Here is a 15,907-nt window from a genome sequence, read left to right on the forward strand (position 1 = left end):
CAAATCTTGTTTTCGTATTCCAAGTTTCACAATGTAAGATCGGAATTGTTGCAGACACTCGCCGTTATAAAGTGATTGTGACTTTCCTTGATAGCATAAGAAAAAATCTGTAGGTTTTAGTACTGTTCAAATTTTCATTTTTACGTTCAAAAGTGGTTCAAACGGCTCTGAGCACTATGGGACTTAACATCTGAGGTCATCAGTCCCCTAGAACTTAGAACTACTTAAACCTAACTAACCTAAGGACATCACACACATCCATGCCCGAGGCGGGATTCGGACCTGCGACCGTAGCAGTCGCGCGGTTCCACACTGCCTCGCCTAGAACCGCCTGGCTGCTCCGGCCGTATTCTTTATGATTTTATGTAGTGTATATGTGTCAAATGATAACAAAAAGCATTTAATTTATTTCTAAAGCTATTTTTGTTAAAAATTTACTATAGAAAAAATTGTGACAGCTTGAGCTTTTACGCTTATAAGGCAGAATATTATGACCACTGCCCACCGTGAAGTTGGAGCAACCTGGTGACGTTGCGGGCACGTGACGTGGTGACAAAAGTATGTAAGCGGAGCAGACACGGGCGAGGATCACCCTAGCGATGATATAGGCTGCAAATGGGGGACTCCATTGATGAAGGTCAGATTATTATTACACAGATCCTATGAGCGATTATCTCGAACGTCAAAACTACTCGACGGTGAAAACTACTACTGGGCGTTAAATGGTTCGACGTCCACTACTCTTCACAGAACGTGGGTTCAGAGACTTGTCTGCTCTATAAAGTAGCATTGTGTATATCTGTCAAATCTCTACCAAAAGACCACATGTTGGTGCACGCGCAAGTGTTTCGGAACACACCCTTCATTGCACATTGCTGAACTGGAGCTCCGTAGCAGACCATCCCTAAGCGTTCACATGTTGGTACAACGTCATCGTCAATAACGATTGCAGTGGACACGGGAACAATTGGATTCGATCGTCGATCAATGAGAACGTGTTGGCTCTGCGGGAGAATAACATTTTTGCTACACTAGGTCGGTGGTCGTCTCCACAGGCGCCATCATCGAGGTGAACGGCGACTCGAAATGTGCAGCGTGCCATGGACGCCGGCTGGTGGCTACATTAGTATGCTATAGGAGACATTCTCCTGCTCTTAGATGGGGCCTGTGGTAGTAATGGAAAACACGATGACAACTGTGAACCACCTTCATTTATTCACGCTTGATATCTTCCCCGACAGCGGCGTCATCTTTCAGTAGTATAATTGTTCGTGTCTCGGAGCCAGAACCGTGCTACAGTGGTTTGAGGAGTATTACAGCAGAGATCGCACGTTGATGTCTCGGCGACCAAATTCGCCTGATGTAAATTCTATGGAACCCGCCCGGGCAGCTATCGGGCGCAACTAACGCGTACACAGATCAGCGGCCCGTTATTTACGCGAATTGCATCTACATCTACATCTACATCTACATGACTACTCAGCAATTCACGTTTAAGTAGTTGGCAGAGGGTTCATCGAACCACAATCATACTATCTCTCTACCATTCCACTCCCTAACAGGGCTCGGGAAAAACGAACACCTAAACCTTTCTGTTCGAGCTCTGATTTCTCGTATTTTATTTTGATGATCATTCCTACCTATGTAGGTTGGGCTCAACAAAATATTTTCGCATTCGGAAGAGAAAGTTGGTGACTGAAATTTCGTAAAAAGATCTCGACGCGACGAAAAACGTCTTTTCTGTAATGACTTCCATCCCAATTCTCGTATCATATCTGCCACACTCTTTACCCTATTACGTGATAATACAAAACGAGCTGCCATTTTTTGCACCCTTTCGATGTCCTCCGTCAATCCCACCTGGTAAGGATCCCACACCGCGCAGCAATATTCTAACAGAGGACGAACGAGTGTAGTGTAAGCTGTCTCTTTAGTGGACTTGTTGCATCTTCTAAGTGTCCTGCCAATGAAACGTTACCTTTGGCTCGCCTTCCCCACAATATTATCTATGTGGTCTTTCCAACTGAAGTTGTTCGTAATTTTAACACCCAGGTACTTAGTTGAATTGACAGCCTTGAGAATTGTACTATTTATCGAGTAATCGAATTCCAACGGATTTCTTTTGGAACTCATGTGGATCATCTCACACTTTTCGTTATTTAGCGTCAACTGCCACATACCACACCATACAGCAATCTTTTCTAAATCGCTTTGCAACTGATACTGGTCTTCGGATGACCTTACAAGACGGTAAATTACAGCAACATCTGCGAACAACCTAAGAGAACTGCTCAGATTGTCACCCAGGTCATTTATATAGATCAGGAACAGCAGAGGTCCCAGGACGCTTCCCTGGGGAACACCTGATATCACTTCAGTTTTACTCGATGATTTGCCATCTATTACTACTAACTGTGACCTTCCCGACAGGAAATCACGAATCCAGTCGCACAACTGAGACGATACCATATAGGCCCGCAGCTTGATTAGAAGTCGCTTGTGAGGAACGGTGTCAAAACTTTCCGGAAATCTAGAAATACGGAATCAACTTGAGATCCCCTGTCGATAGCGGCCATTACTTCGTGCGAATAAAGAGCTAGCTGCGTTGCACAAGAGCGATGTTTTCTGAAACCGTTCTGATTACGTATCAATAGATCGTTTCCTTCGAGGTGATTCATAATGTTTGAATACAGTATATACTCCAAAACCCTACTGCAAACCGACGTCAATAATATAGGTCTGTAGTTAGATGGATTACTCATACTACCCTTCTTAAACACTGGTGCGACCTGCGCAATTTTCCAATCTGTAGGTACAGATCTATCGGTGAGCGAGCGGTTGTATATGAGTGCTAAGTAGGGAGCTATTGTATCAGCGTAAACTGAAAGGAACCTAATCGGTATACGATCTGGACCTGAAGACTTGCCCGTATCGAGCGATTTGAGTTGCTTCGCAACCCCTAAGGTATCTACTTCTAAGAAATTCATGCTAGCAGCTGTTCGTGTTTCAAATTCTGGAATATTCCATTCGTATTCCTTGGTGAAGGAATTTCGGAAAACTGTGTTCAATAACTCCGCTTTAGCGGCACAGTCGTCGGTAACAGTACCATCGGCACTGCGCAGCGAAGGTATTGACTGCGTCTTGCCGCTTGTGAACTTTACATACGACCAGAATTTCTTCGGATTTTCTACCAAATTTCGAGACAATGTTTCGTTGTGGAACCTATTAAAAGCATCTCGCATTGAAGTCCGTGCCAAATTTCACGCGTCTGTAAATTTTAGCCAATCTTCGGGATTTCGCGTTCTTCTGAACTTCGCATGCTTTTTCCGTTGCCTCTGCAACAGCGTTCGGATCTGTTTTGTGTACCACGGGGGATCCGTTCCATCTCTTACCAATTTATGAGGTATGAATCTCTCAATTACTGTTGCTACTATATCTTTGAATTTGAGCCACATCTCGCCTACATTTGCATACTCAGTTCGGAAGGAATGGAGATTGTCTCTTAGGAACGATTCTAGTGACACTTTATCCGCTTTTTTAAATAAAATTATTTTGCGTTGTTTCTGGTGGATTTGGAAGAAACGGTATTGAGCCTAGCTACAACGACCTTGTGATCACTAATCCCTGTATCAGTCATGATGCTCTCTATCAGCATGACTTGTGCGTAGACATCTGATGCCACATGCGTCCACAAACCTACCAACAAACTGTCAGATCCCTGATACGCAGAATCATTGATGTATTTCGTTCCAAAGACGGACAAACAATCTTTTCAGCAGGTGGTCATCATGTTTTGGCCCATCAGTGTATATCTCTAAATGTCCACTTACGTATTATTGGTACGAGCAGGTCAAATAAAATGAGACTTCTTCCTTGCTCGTGACGTCACAGCAAGGTCAAGAGACCAGCGATAGTTTTTCAACGAGAAATTCACAAAATTAAATAAACAAATGCTTCTGAAAATACAATCCTATTTTTATTAAAAATATTTTTGTCATAATACCTGTACTACTACCACATGAAAACTAGTCCAAAATTTGTCCATATACCGGTTACTGCATTATGGCGACTGGGCCCGTCAACGCAGCCGCAGTACACTATACAGTATAGACAATCGCCGTGGCTGCTATTGCAAGCTAACAATGACAACGTCATAGAAAAGAGAGCTATCCCAGTAATCAGAAATTACAGTAAAATTTCATACAATTACAAAAAGTCTTTACAAATTAGAAATTGAAGTCCCCACCATGTTTTTCTCCTTGTATGTGAAACTAAATTCAGGAACTACCGTAGGGATTTGGATTAGTTTTTCACTAATAGGTAAAATGATTCACTTGCCTGGTTTGTGTACACCATTTATTACCACTGCGCCTGACAAGTCGTCTGGTCGTATATACTTTGTGCTATCTGTACGAAGCCAGGGCCCGTAGCTAGGTAGTCTATTTTTGCGTTTTAGGAATCACAGGATTTTCCCTGTTAGGGCCCACACGACAGTCTCAGCCTTGCGTTCTATTGGACCTAAATATGGACTTGTTCCTCTAGCCTTTTCCATGCATCATTATCGTCTACGCGTTTCCACGTCCTTCATGCATGTTTCCCAGGAGGTCGTCTTTTCAAGCTAGGAATCCTGGAATCCTGTAAAGCACTGTCTATCTACGGCCCATTACTTTGTCTGCGTGTCCCACTCACATCCATCTAATTTTCGTTGCAGTTATTACTGCGTTTTTCACTTCAGCCTACAGACTGATGCTTCTGTTTCCTTTCTTGTCTGTCCCAGCAACCCCCAGGATGTATCTTCCCATCGCTCACTGAACAGCCCTCTGTTTTAGAAAGCCTTTTTGCATTAATAATCCGCCAAATCAAACCTTGCAGTACATGTTGACAGTAAATGACCCATTTTAGACAAATTGGAGGCTCTGGTTTGAAAAGCCTATTTAGTTTAGCAATAGCACTGCAGTCCTTATCTTTACTCGTCTGTTTATTTCTGATTATTCATCAAATGTTTCTTTCTATTGGTTTGCCATGACGTGCTTTCTAACCTCCCCACTATATTTTTTTCTGCATGGAATTTAGCCCAACTTTACGTCCCACTCTATAAAACATCAGCGTCCTACCAAAGCTATTTAATTACAAACTGTTATCCAACTTAAATTGGTATTCTAACCTTTTACTGAACAGAATCTTGTTTGGAGTGAACTGTATTTGGTTTCGTCTTTTGTTAAATGCGCAACTGAAGTAACACAATTATGTGGCTCTAATCAAAATTTCCACTTACCCGCGTCTTCATAACGTTGTTGCAGCTTTCACGAGACCACAGCGGCAAACAACAAGCACGCAGTGGTTAAGCTAGATTTCTAAGTAAATATTCAGACTGTTGCATACAACATGGTGCAGTGTGGTATTGCATAATGAAAAATGTGGGTTGCGGAGAGTAGCTATTGCTATGAAATGATATTCCAAGACAACGATTTTAGAATGAAGTATGTATTCAAAAGGACAAAGTAAAACTTCGCGTGAGCTTCACACATAACATCGGTCTGAACAATACTATGCTTAAGAAAGTGAACAATGATTTAAAAAGAGTACAATGTTGGCAGAGAATTCCTGTAAAAATCAGACAGCTGATTCAGTTGATATCTTAGAGCAAGGCTCAGGAAAGTGGGGTGATCTTTCTCTCAGCCCTCAGCAAGTGAACAAACTAACTGCAATAATCGTTTCTACCAGTTTAGATGCGCAGTACTGCAGTCTTACCTCAAACTCCTTCTCTTCAAAAATAGCATTATTCCTTTCGCCTTTCGATAGATACAACATATTCATCCTTGCCGTCCTTTACAATACAATCTATCTTCATGTAACAGACACCATCACAAGTCAACACAGCACCACTACATACTATGTGATGAAAAGTATCTGGACAATCCCAAAATCATACGTTTTTCATATAAGGTGCACTGTACTGCCACCTACTGCCAGGTACTCCATATCAGCGACCTCAGTACTCATTAGACATCATGAAAGAACAGAATGGGGCGTTTCGCGGAACTCACGGACTTCGAACGTGGTCAGGTGATAAGGTGTCACTTGTGGCATACGTCAGTACGCGAGATTTCCACTTTCCTAAACGACCTTAGGTCCACTGTTTACGATGTGATAGTGAAGTGGAAACGTGAAGGGACACGTACAAAACAAAAATGTACAGGCCGATCTCGTCTGTTGACCGACAGACCGCCGACAGTTGAGAGGGTCGTAATGTGTAATAGGCAGGCATCTATCTAGACCATCACAAAGGAATTCCAGTCTGCATCAGGATCCACTGCAAATACTATGACAGTTAGACTTCGGAGGTGAGAAAACTTGGATTTCATGGTGGAGTGGCTGCTCATAAGCCACACGCCACGCCGGTAAATGCCAAACGACGCCTCGCTTAGTGTAAGGAGCGTAAACATGGAACGATTGAACAGTGGAGAAACGTTGTCACGTTGTGTGGAGTGACGAATCACGGCACACCATGTGGTGATCCGATGGCAGGGTGTGGTTATGCCGAATGCCCGGTGAACGTCATCTGCCAGCGTGTGTAGTGCCTGCCAACAGTAAAATTCGGAGGCGGTGGTGTTATGGTGTGATTGTGTTTCTCATGGAGAGGGCTTGCACCCCTTGTTGTTTTGCATGGCACTATCACAACATAGGCCTACATTGATGTTTTAAGCACCTTCTTGCTTCCCCCTGTTGAAGAGCAATTCTGGGATGGCGATTGCATCTTTCAACACCATCGAGCATCTGTTCATAATGCACGGCCTGTGTTGGAGTGGTTACACAAGAACAACATCCGTGTAATGGACTGGCCTGCACAGAGTCCTGACCTGAATCCTTCAGAACACCTTTGGGATGTTTTGGAACCGCGACTTCTGGCCAGGCCTCACCGACCGACATCGATACCTCTCCTCAGTGCAGCACTCCGTGAAGAATGGGCTGCCGTCCCCCAAGAAACCTTCTAGCAACTGATTGAACGTATGCCTGCGAGGGTGGAAGCTGTCATCAAGGCTCATGGTGGGCCAACACCATATTGCATTCCAGCATTACCGATGGAGGGCGCCACTAACTTGTAAGTCATTTTCAGCCAGGTGTCCGGATACTTTTGTTTTGATCACATAGTGTACATCCATCACGCAACTTCAACTAAGAATGTATCAGACTGCGCAGAGGCAAAGACGGTGGCACAACAAGACTAAAGATTGAAGCTTCCTGGCAGATTAAAATTGTGTGCCCGCCCGAGACTCGAACTCGGGACCTTTGCCTTTCGCGTCTCCTACGAGACGAGGTACTGGCAGAAGTAAAGCTGTGAGTACCGGACGTGAGTCGTGCTTCGGTAGCTCAGTTGGTAGAGCACTTGCCCGCGAAAGGCAAAGGTCCCGAGTTCGAGTCTCGGTCGGGCACACAGTTTTAATCTGCCAGGAAGTTTCATATCAGCGCACACTCCGCTGCAGAGTGAAAATCTCATTCTGGAAACATCCCACAGGCTGTGGCTAAGCCATGTCTCCGCAATATCCTATCTTTCAGGAGTGCTAGTTCTGCAAGTTTCTCAGAAAAGCTTCTGTAAAGTTTGGAAGGTAGGAGACGAGGTACTGGCAGAAGTAAAGCTGTGAGTACCGGACGTGAGTTATGCTTCGGTAGCTCAGTTGGTAGAGCACTTGCCCGCGAAAGGCAAAGGTCCCGAGTTCGAGTCTCGGTCGGGCACACAGTTTTAATCTTCCAGGAAGTTTCATATCAGCGCACACTCCGCTGCAGAGTGAAAATCTCATTCTGGAAGACTAAAGATTGTTTAAGAGTAACACAACTTGCTCTCTCTCTCTCTCCTTCTCTGGCATATCATCGATAACTAACAAAAATAAAAATGACATGTCCACCTTGTAACTTAGCTACATTGGCTCTAAATATAACAACTCGTTCATACAAGATAACAGGATTACAAAAAACATACATCTACATTTACATCTGTACTCCACGAGCTACCTAACAGTGTATGGAGGAGGGTTCTTTATGTATCATAGTCTCTTGGTCCATTTCCTGTTCTACTCATGAATGTTGGCAAGCCTCTGTATGAACTCGAATCTCTCTCATTTTACCTTCATGGTCTCTTCACGAGATGTGCGTAGGAGAAAGCAATGTATTGGTTGACTCTTCTAGAAACGCACGTTCTCGGAATATCAACAATAAAGCACTCCGTGAGGCAATACACCTCTGTTCCAACGTCTGTCACTTAGGCGTCTTAGCATCTCCGTGACGCTTTCGCGCTTACCAAATCAGGCTGCAACGAAACGCGCTGCTCTTCTTTCGATCTTTTCTGTTTCCCCCATGAACCCCATCTGGCACGGATCCCACACTGAAGGGCAACATTCAAGAAGTATCTGTTTGGTCGAACGAGGGTTTTGTGAGTTGCCTTCTTGAGGATTCTCCCAATGCATCTCAACTTGGCATTTGCCTTAACCATGTTTATTTCTATCTGCTCTTTAGACTTTAAATTTCATAGATATTGAATAGATGTTACTGTTTTCAGTGACACCTCTCCACTCGTGTAATCATACAATAATGGTTATGCCTACTTAGGAGCAGTAAGTTACATTTGTTCATATTGAGAGTCAACTGCCAATCCTTGCAACAAGCGTTAATCCTTTGCATTTCTCTATAATTTTCAAGATTTCGACTTTCTATATCATCCACGAAAAGCCTCATGGAACTTAGGGCGTTTCCGCTTGGTCATGTATATATACTAACAGAAACACAAAAAAAGAACGCACCACCATCCAAGTATCCGAATGGAACGGAAATCGGTATATATGATGTACGTAGAAAAACTGGATAATTTATTCAAGAGAATGAGCTTCACAAATTGAGCAAGTCAAGAAAGACTTGGTTCAACTCTTGCCCTTGTACAAGCAGTTATTCGGCTTGCTGTTGATTGACAGAGTTCTTGGATGTCCTCGTGAGGGATATCTTCCCAGATTCTGTCCTATCGGTCAGTTAGATCGTCAAAAGCCCGGACTGGCTGGACACCCCTGTCCACAATGCTCCAGACGTTCTCAATTGCGGAGAGATCTTGCGACCTTGCTGGCTAAGGTAGGGTTTTGCAAATACGAAGACAAGCACTAGAAACTCCTGCCATGTGCAGCCGGGCATTATCTTGCTGAAATGTATTCCCAGGATAGCTTGCCAAGAAGGGCAGAAAAACAGAGCGTAGAATATAGTCGACGTACTGTTGTGCTGAGTGTAAGGGTGCCGTGGATTATAAAGGGGTCTACTGTGAAAATAAAAAGCACCCTGAGCATTACTCTTGGTTATCGGGCCGTATGACAGTGAGTTTGGTGTCCAACCGTTGTCCAGGGCGTCTCCAGACACGTCTTCGCTAGTCGTCGGAGCTCAGCTGAATGTGAGACCCATCACTGAAGACAGTTCTACTCCAGTGAATGAGATTCTAGGCAGAAGATGAGTTGTAAGTGGGCTGTTTAGGTTTTTATGTTGGCAACGCCACGTAGCGCTCTGTATGAAAATCACCGACTGTGCTGTGTGCAGTCTGTGGCTGGTTTGCATTGTTGGAATATTTGCTATTGTAGTGTTGGCCAGTTGGATGTGAACAGCGCGTAGTGTTGCGCAGTTGGAGGTGAGCCGCCAGCAGTGGTGGATGTGGGGAGAGAGATGGCAGAATTTTCAGAGCGGACGATCTGGACGTGTGTCCATCAAAAAGAGTAAGTTTGTGTTACGGATATCATGAACTGATATATATATATATATATATATATATATATATATATATATATATATATATATATATGGTGACTTTTGAACACTATTAAGGTAAATACATTGTTTGTTCTCTATCAAAATCTTTCATTTGCTAACTATGCCTATCAGTAGTTAGAATCCTTTATTTAGCTGGCAGTAATGGCGCTCGCTGTATTGCAGTAGTTCGAGTAACGAAGATTTTTGTGAGGTAAGTGATTCATGAAACGTATAGGTTATTGTTAGTCAGGGCCATTCTTTTGTAGGGATTATTGAAAGTCAAATTGCGTTGCTCTGAAAATAATGTGTGTCAATTTAGTGTTGATCAGGATAAGTAAAGAGAGAAATGTCTGAGTACGCTCAGTTCTGCTCAGCTGTTTGAAAATCAAATAACGTAAGAGGTTTATCAGCACAGTAATTCATAAATTTTTCTAAGGGGATGTTTCAGTGATTAGAGGCGGCAGGAGGGTGGTGGGATACCAAACTGGCCTGTCACCCGCCAATCAGGAGTGATGGTCTGAGGTGCCATTTCATTTCATCGCAGGGCCCTTGTGACTGTCATCCGCGAAACCCTTACAACACAACTATATGCCGACGGTATTCTAGACCCCATTTTTTGTTACCCTGCGTGGCATGCCATGGATACGTACTTAACTACAAGAAGCAAAATATGTGTTCATAATGACTGATGCGTCAAATCTCAAAGCAATGAAAATGATTTCATTAGTAGTTCGATATTACATTCCTGGTTTTGGCACAGAAGTAAAAAATTTTGGTCATAAGCAATGTTTCAGACGAAACAGCTGATACACAAATTCGATTTATGGAGAAAATTTAGACACGAGTAATTGCATTTTCTACAGACAATGCAAATACCAATTTTGGCGGATCCAACACTAATGGAACACAGAATGCTTACCAGATATTTCAAGCAAAATAAAATAGTAACTTGTTGATGCTGGCTGTGATGCTCACGTTTGGCACACTATTGTTCAATCTGCAGCAGACAGTCAGCCAGTTGGTGTTGAGATGATTCCCCTCAAAATTTACAAATATTTTGAAACATATACTGGTAGAACCCGTGCCTTAAAAGAATTCTGTGAGTATGATTATCTTCTTTCTACAGACACGAAGAACCTGTATACAAGAAAGCTTATGAAAAGAAAAAAAATTGAAACTCGAACGTTCTGGCTCCGTGTCGCGGAGCAACTATTAAAGAATGCAGCTCTCCCTGTCTACTCCTGTAAGCGTCGACCAAGCAAAGCAGAGAACCCTCTAAACTTTTAAGCCCGAGACTGGGACATTCTGCTGCGAAAATAACCCCGACAGAGAAGGAAATTCTCCTTCTATAAAAGTGGTAGTCAAACTTTTTTGTTTGAGCCAATATTCACGTTGTAGGGAAACACCTCGTGTTGCATAGGAGAGGCGGGAGGGTCGGAAAGGGGTGGGGGTGGGAGTGCGGGAAGTCGCAACTCATATATTCAGTTTTGAGAGAAACATGCTTACTGATAGAAATTTGCCACTTACACATTTCAAATCTACAATTACATGGTATCACAACAATTATTTTTAGGTGAAAAAGATATTAATATATAGGACTAGATGCATTTTTCTGAAGATTAAATAGTGTTAGAACCAGAACTTAAAAGAGCTTTGAAGGGCTTAAGATCAAATAAGGCAGAAGGGATACATAGCATTCCATCAGAATTTCTAAATTCATAGGGGAAAGAAGCAACACAACTACTATTCACGCTGGTACCTAGAATGTAGGAGCCTGGCGACAGACCAACTGGCTTTTGGAAAACTGCTGTACATTAGTTGGGTAGATCACATAACTAATGATGAGGTATTGATTAGAATTGCTGAGAAGAGAAATTTGTGGCACAACTTGACTAAAAGAAGGGATCGCATGGTAGGACATATTCTGAGGCATCAAGGGATCACCGATTTAGTATTGGAGGGCAGCGTGGAGGGTAAAAATCGTAGAGGAAGACCAAGAGATGAACACACTAAACAGATTCAGAAGAATGGAGGTTGCAGTAGGTACTGGGAGATGAAGAAGCTTGCACAGGATAGAGTAGCTTGGAGAGCTGTATCAAACCAGTCTATGGACTGAAGACCACAACAACAACATCATCCACACAATTCCGAAGACTGCAAGAGCTGACAAATGCGAGAAGCATCGCACAGTCAGCTTAACAGCTCAAGCATCCAAGTTGCTGACAAGAACAGTATACAGAAGAATGTTGTTGTTGTTGTTGTCTTCAGTCCTGAGACTGGTTTGATGCAGCTCTCCATGCTACTCTATCCTGTGCAAGCTGCTTCATCTCCCAGTACCTACTGCAACCTACATCCTTCTGAATCTGCTTAGTGTACTGATCTCTCGGTCTCCCTCTACGATTTTTACCCTCCACGCTGCCCTCCAATGCTAAATTTGTGATCCCTTGATGCCTCAAAACATGTCCTACCAACCGATCCCTTCTTCTAGTCAAGTTGTGCCACAAACTTCTCTTCTCCCCAATCCTATTCAATACCTCCTCATTAGTTACGTGATCTATCCACCTTATCTTCAGTATTCTTCTGTAGCACCACATTTCGAAAGCTTCTATTCTCTTCTTGTCCAAACTAGTTATCGTCCATGTTTCACTTCCATACATGGCTACACTCCAAACAAATACTTTCAGAAACGACTTCCTGATACATAAATCTATATTTGATGTTAACAAATTTCTCTTCTTCAGAAACGCTTTCCTTGCCATTGCCAGTCTACATTTTATATCCTCTCTACTTCGACCATCATCAGTTACTTTACTTCCTAAAGAGCAAAACTCCTTTACTACTTTAAGTGTCTCATTTCCTAATCTAATTCCCTCAGCATCACCCGATTTAATTTGACTACATTCCATTACCCTCGTTTTGCTTTTGTTAATGTTCATCTTATATCCTCCTTTCAAGACACTGTCCATTCCGTTCAACTGCTCTTCCAAGTCCTTTGCCGTCTCTGACAGAATTACAATGTCATCGGCGAACCTCAAAGTTTTTACTTCGTCTCCATGAATTTTAATACCTACTCCAAATTTTTCTTTTGTTTCCTTTACTGCTTGCTCAATATACAGATTGAATAACATTGGGGAGAGGCTACAACCCTGTCTCACTCCTTTCCCAACCACTGCTTCCCTTTCATGCCCCTCGACTCTTATTACTGCCATCTGGTTTCTGTACAAATTATAAATAGCCTTTCGCTCCCTGTATTTTACCCCTGCCACCTTTAGAATTTGAAAAAGAGTATTCCAGTCAACATTGTCAAAAGCTTTCTCTAAGTCTACAAATGCTAGAAACGTAGGTTTGCCTTTTCTTAATCTTTCTTCTAAGATAAGTCGTAAGGTCAGTATTGCCTCACGTGTTCCAACATTTCGACGGAATCCAAACTGATCCTCCCCGAGGTCTGCATCTACCAGTTTTTCCATTCGTCTGTAAAGAATTCGCGTTAGTATTTTGCAGCCGTGGCTTATTAAACTGATAGTTCGGTAATTTTCACATCTGTCAGCACCTGCTTTCTTTGGGATTGGAATTATTATATTCTTCTTGAAGTCTGAGGGTATTTCGCCTGTCTCATACATCTTGCTCACCAGCTGGTAGAGTTTTGTCATGACTGGCTCTCCCAAGGCCGTCAGTAGTTCTAATGGAATGTTGTCTACTCCGGGGGCCTTGTTTCGACTCAGGTCTTTCAGTGCTCTGTCAAACTCTTCACGCAGTATTGTATCTCCCATTTCGTCTTCATCTACATCCTCTTCTATTTCCATAATATTGTCCTCAAGTACATCGCCCTTGTATAAACCTTCTATATACTCCTTCCACCTTTCTGCCTTCCCTTCTTTGCTTAGAACTGGGCTGCCATCTGAGCTCTTGATATTCATACACGTGGTTCTCTTCTCTCCAAAGGTCTCTTTAATTTTCCTGTAGGCAGTATCTATCTTACCCCTAGTGAGATAAGCTTCTACATCCTTACATTTGTCCTCTAGCCATCCCTGTTTAGCCATTTTGCACTTCCTGTCGATCTCATTTTTGAGACGTTTGTATTCCTTTTTGCCTGCTTCATTTACTGCATTTTTATATTTTCTCCTTTCATCAATTAAATTCAATATTTCTTCTGTTACCCAAGGATTTCTAGCAGCCCTCGTCTTTGTACCTACTTTATCCTCTGCTGCCTTCACTACTACATCCCTCAGAGCTACCCATTCTTCTTCTACTGTATTTCTTTCCCCTATTCCTGTCAATTGTTCCCTTATGCTCTCTCTGAAACTCTGTACAACCTCTGGTTCTTTCAGTTTATCCAGGTCCCATCTCTTTAATTTCTCACATTTTTGCAGTTTCTTCAGTTTTAATCTACAGGTCATAACCAATAGATTGTGGTCAGAGTCCACATCTGCCCCTGGAAATGTCTTACAACTTAAAACCTGGTTCCTAAATCTCTGTCTTACCATTATATAATCTATCTGATACCTTTTAGTATCTCCAGGGTTCTTCCACGTATACAACCTTCTTTCATGATTCTTAAACCAAGTGTTAGCTATGATTAAGTTGTGCTCTGTGCAAAATTCTACTAGGCGGCTTCCTCTTTCATTTCTTAGCCCCAATCCATATTCACCTACTATGTTCCCTTCTCTCCCTTTTCCTACAATCGAATTCCAGTCACCCATTACTATTAAATTTTCGTCTCCCTTCACTATCTGAATAATTTCTTTTATTTCATCGTACATTTCTTCAATTTCTTCATCATCTGCAGAGCTAGTTGGCATATAAACTTGTACTACTGTAGTAGGTGTGGGCTTCGTATCTATCTTGGCCACAATAATGCGTTCACTATGCTGTTTGTAGTAGCTTACCTGCATTCCTATTTTCCTATTCATTATTAAACCTACTCCTGCATTACCCCTATTTGATTTTGTGTTTATAACCCTGTAGTCACCTGACCAGAAGTCTTGTTCCTCCTGCCACCGAACTTCACAAATTCCCACTATATCTAACTTTAACCTATCCATTTCCCTTTTTAAATTTTCTAACCTACCTGCCCGATTAAGGGATCTAGAAAACAAAATTGATGATGTGTCAGAAGATGATCAGTTTGGCTAAAACGGTGCAAGATATTCGAAATTCTGAGAAAAATAGCGGAAAGCCAAAGGGAGAGACGGGTCATATACAATATATATAAGAGCCAAGAGACAATAATACAAATCGACGACTAAGAACTAAGTGCTCTGATTAAAAAGGGTTCAGGATATGACTCTGTTGAATCTGTACGTCGAACATGCAATGATGGAAACATAAGAAAGGTTCGGAAGTGGAATTAAAGTTCAAGGTGAAAGGATACCAATGATAAATTGGTAAATATTGTTGTCCTGAGTGAAAGTAAAGAAGAATTACATGATCTACTGAATGGAATGAACAACCTAATGAGAACAGAACATGGATTGAGAGTAAAGTGAAGAAAGACGAAAGCAATAAGAAATAGCACAAATGAGGACAGCGAGAAAGTTAAGGTAAGGGTTGATGGTCATGAAGTAGATGAAGGAACTCTACTACCTAGGCAGCAACGAGGACATCAAAACCAGACTAGCGCTGGCAAAAACGTCATTCCTGGCCAAGAGAATCAAACACAAGCCTTAATTTGAGGAAGAAATTTCTGAGGATGTACGTTTGGAGCACAGCGTTGTATGGTAGTGAAACATGGACTGTGGGAAAACCGGAACAGAAGAGAATCGAAGCATTTGAGCTGTGGTGCTATCGACGAATGCTGAAAATTACGTGGATTAATAAGGTAAGGAACGAGGAAGCTCTGCGCAGAATCGGAGAGAAAAGAAACATGTGGAAAACACCTACAGGGAGAAGGGACAGGATGGTAGGACATCTGTTAATACATCAGAGAATGACTTCCATGGTTCTACAGGACAAAAACTGTAGAGGGTAACAGATATTGGAATACATCTGGCAAATAATTGAGGACGTAGGTTGCAAGTGCTACTCTGAGGTGAAGAGGCACAGGAATAGAATTCATGGCGTGGCCAGATAAACCAGTCACAAGACTGATCACTTCAAAAAATAAAATAAAAAATAAAAAAGTATTTCTCCCACC

Source organism: Schistocerca gregaria, chromosome 2 (genome assembly GCF_023897955.1).
Source record: "Schistocerca gregaria isolate iqSchGreg1 chromosome 2, iqSchGreg1.2, whole genome shotgun sequence".
Classification (NCBI taxonomy): Eukaryota; Metazoa; Arthropoda; class Insecta; order Orthoptera; family Acrididae; genus Schistocerca; species Schistocerca gregaria.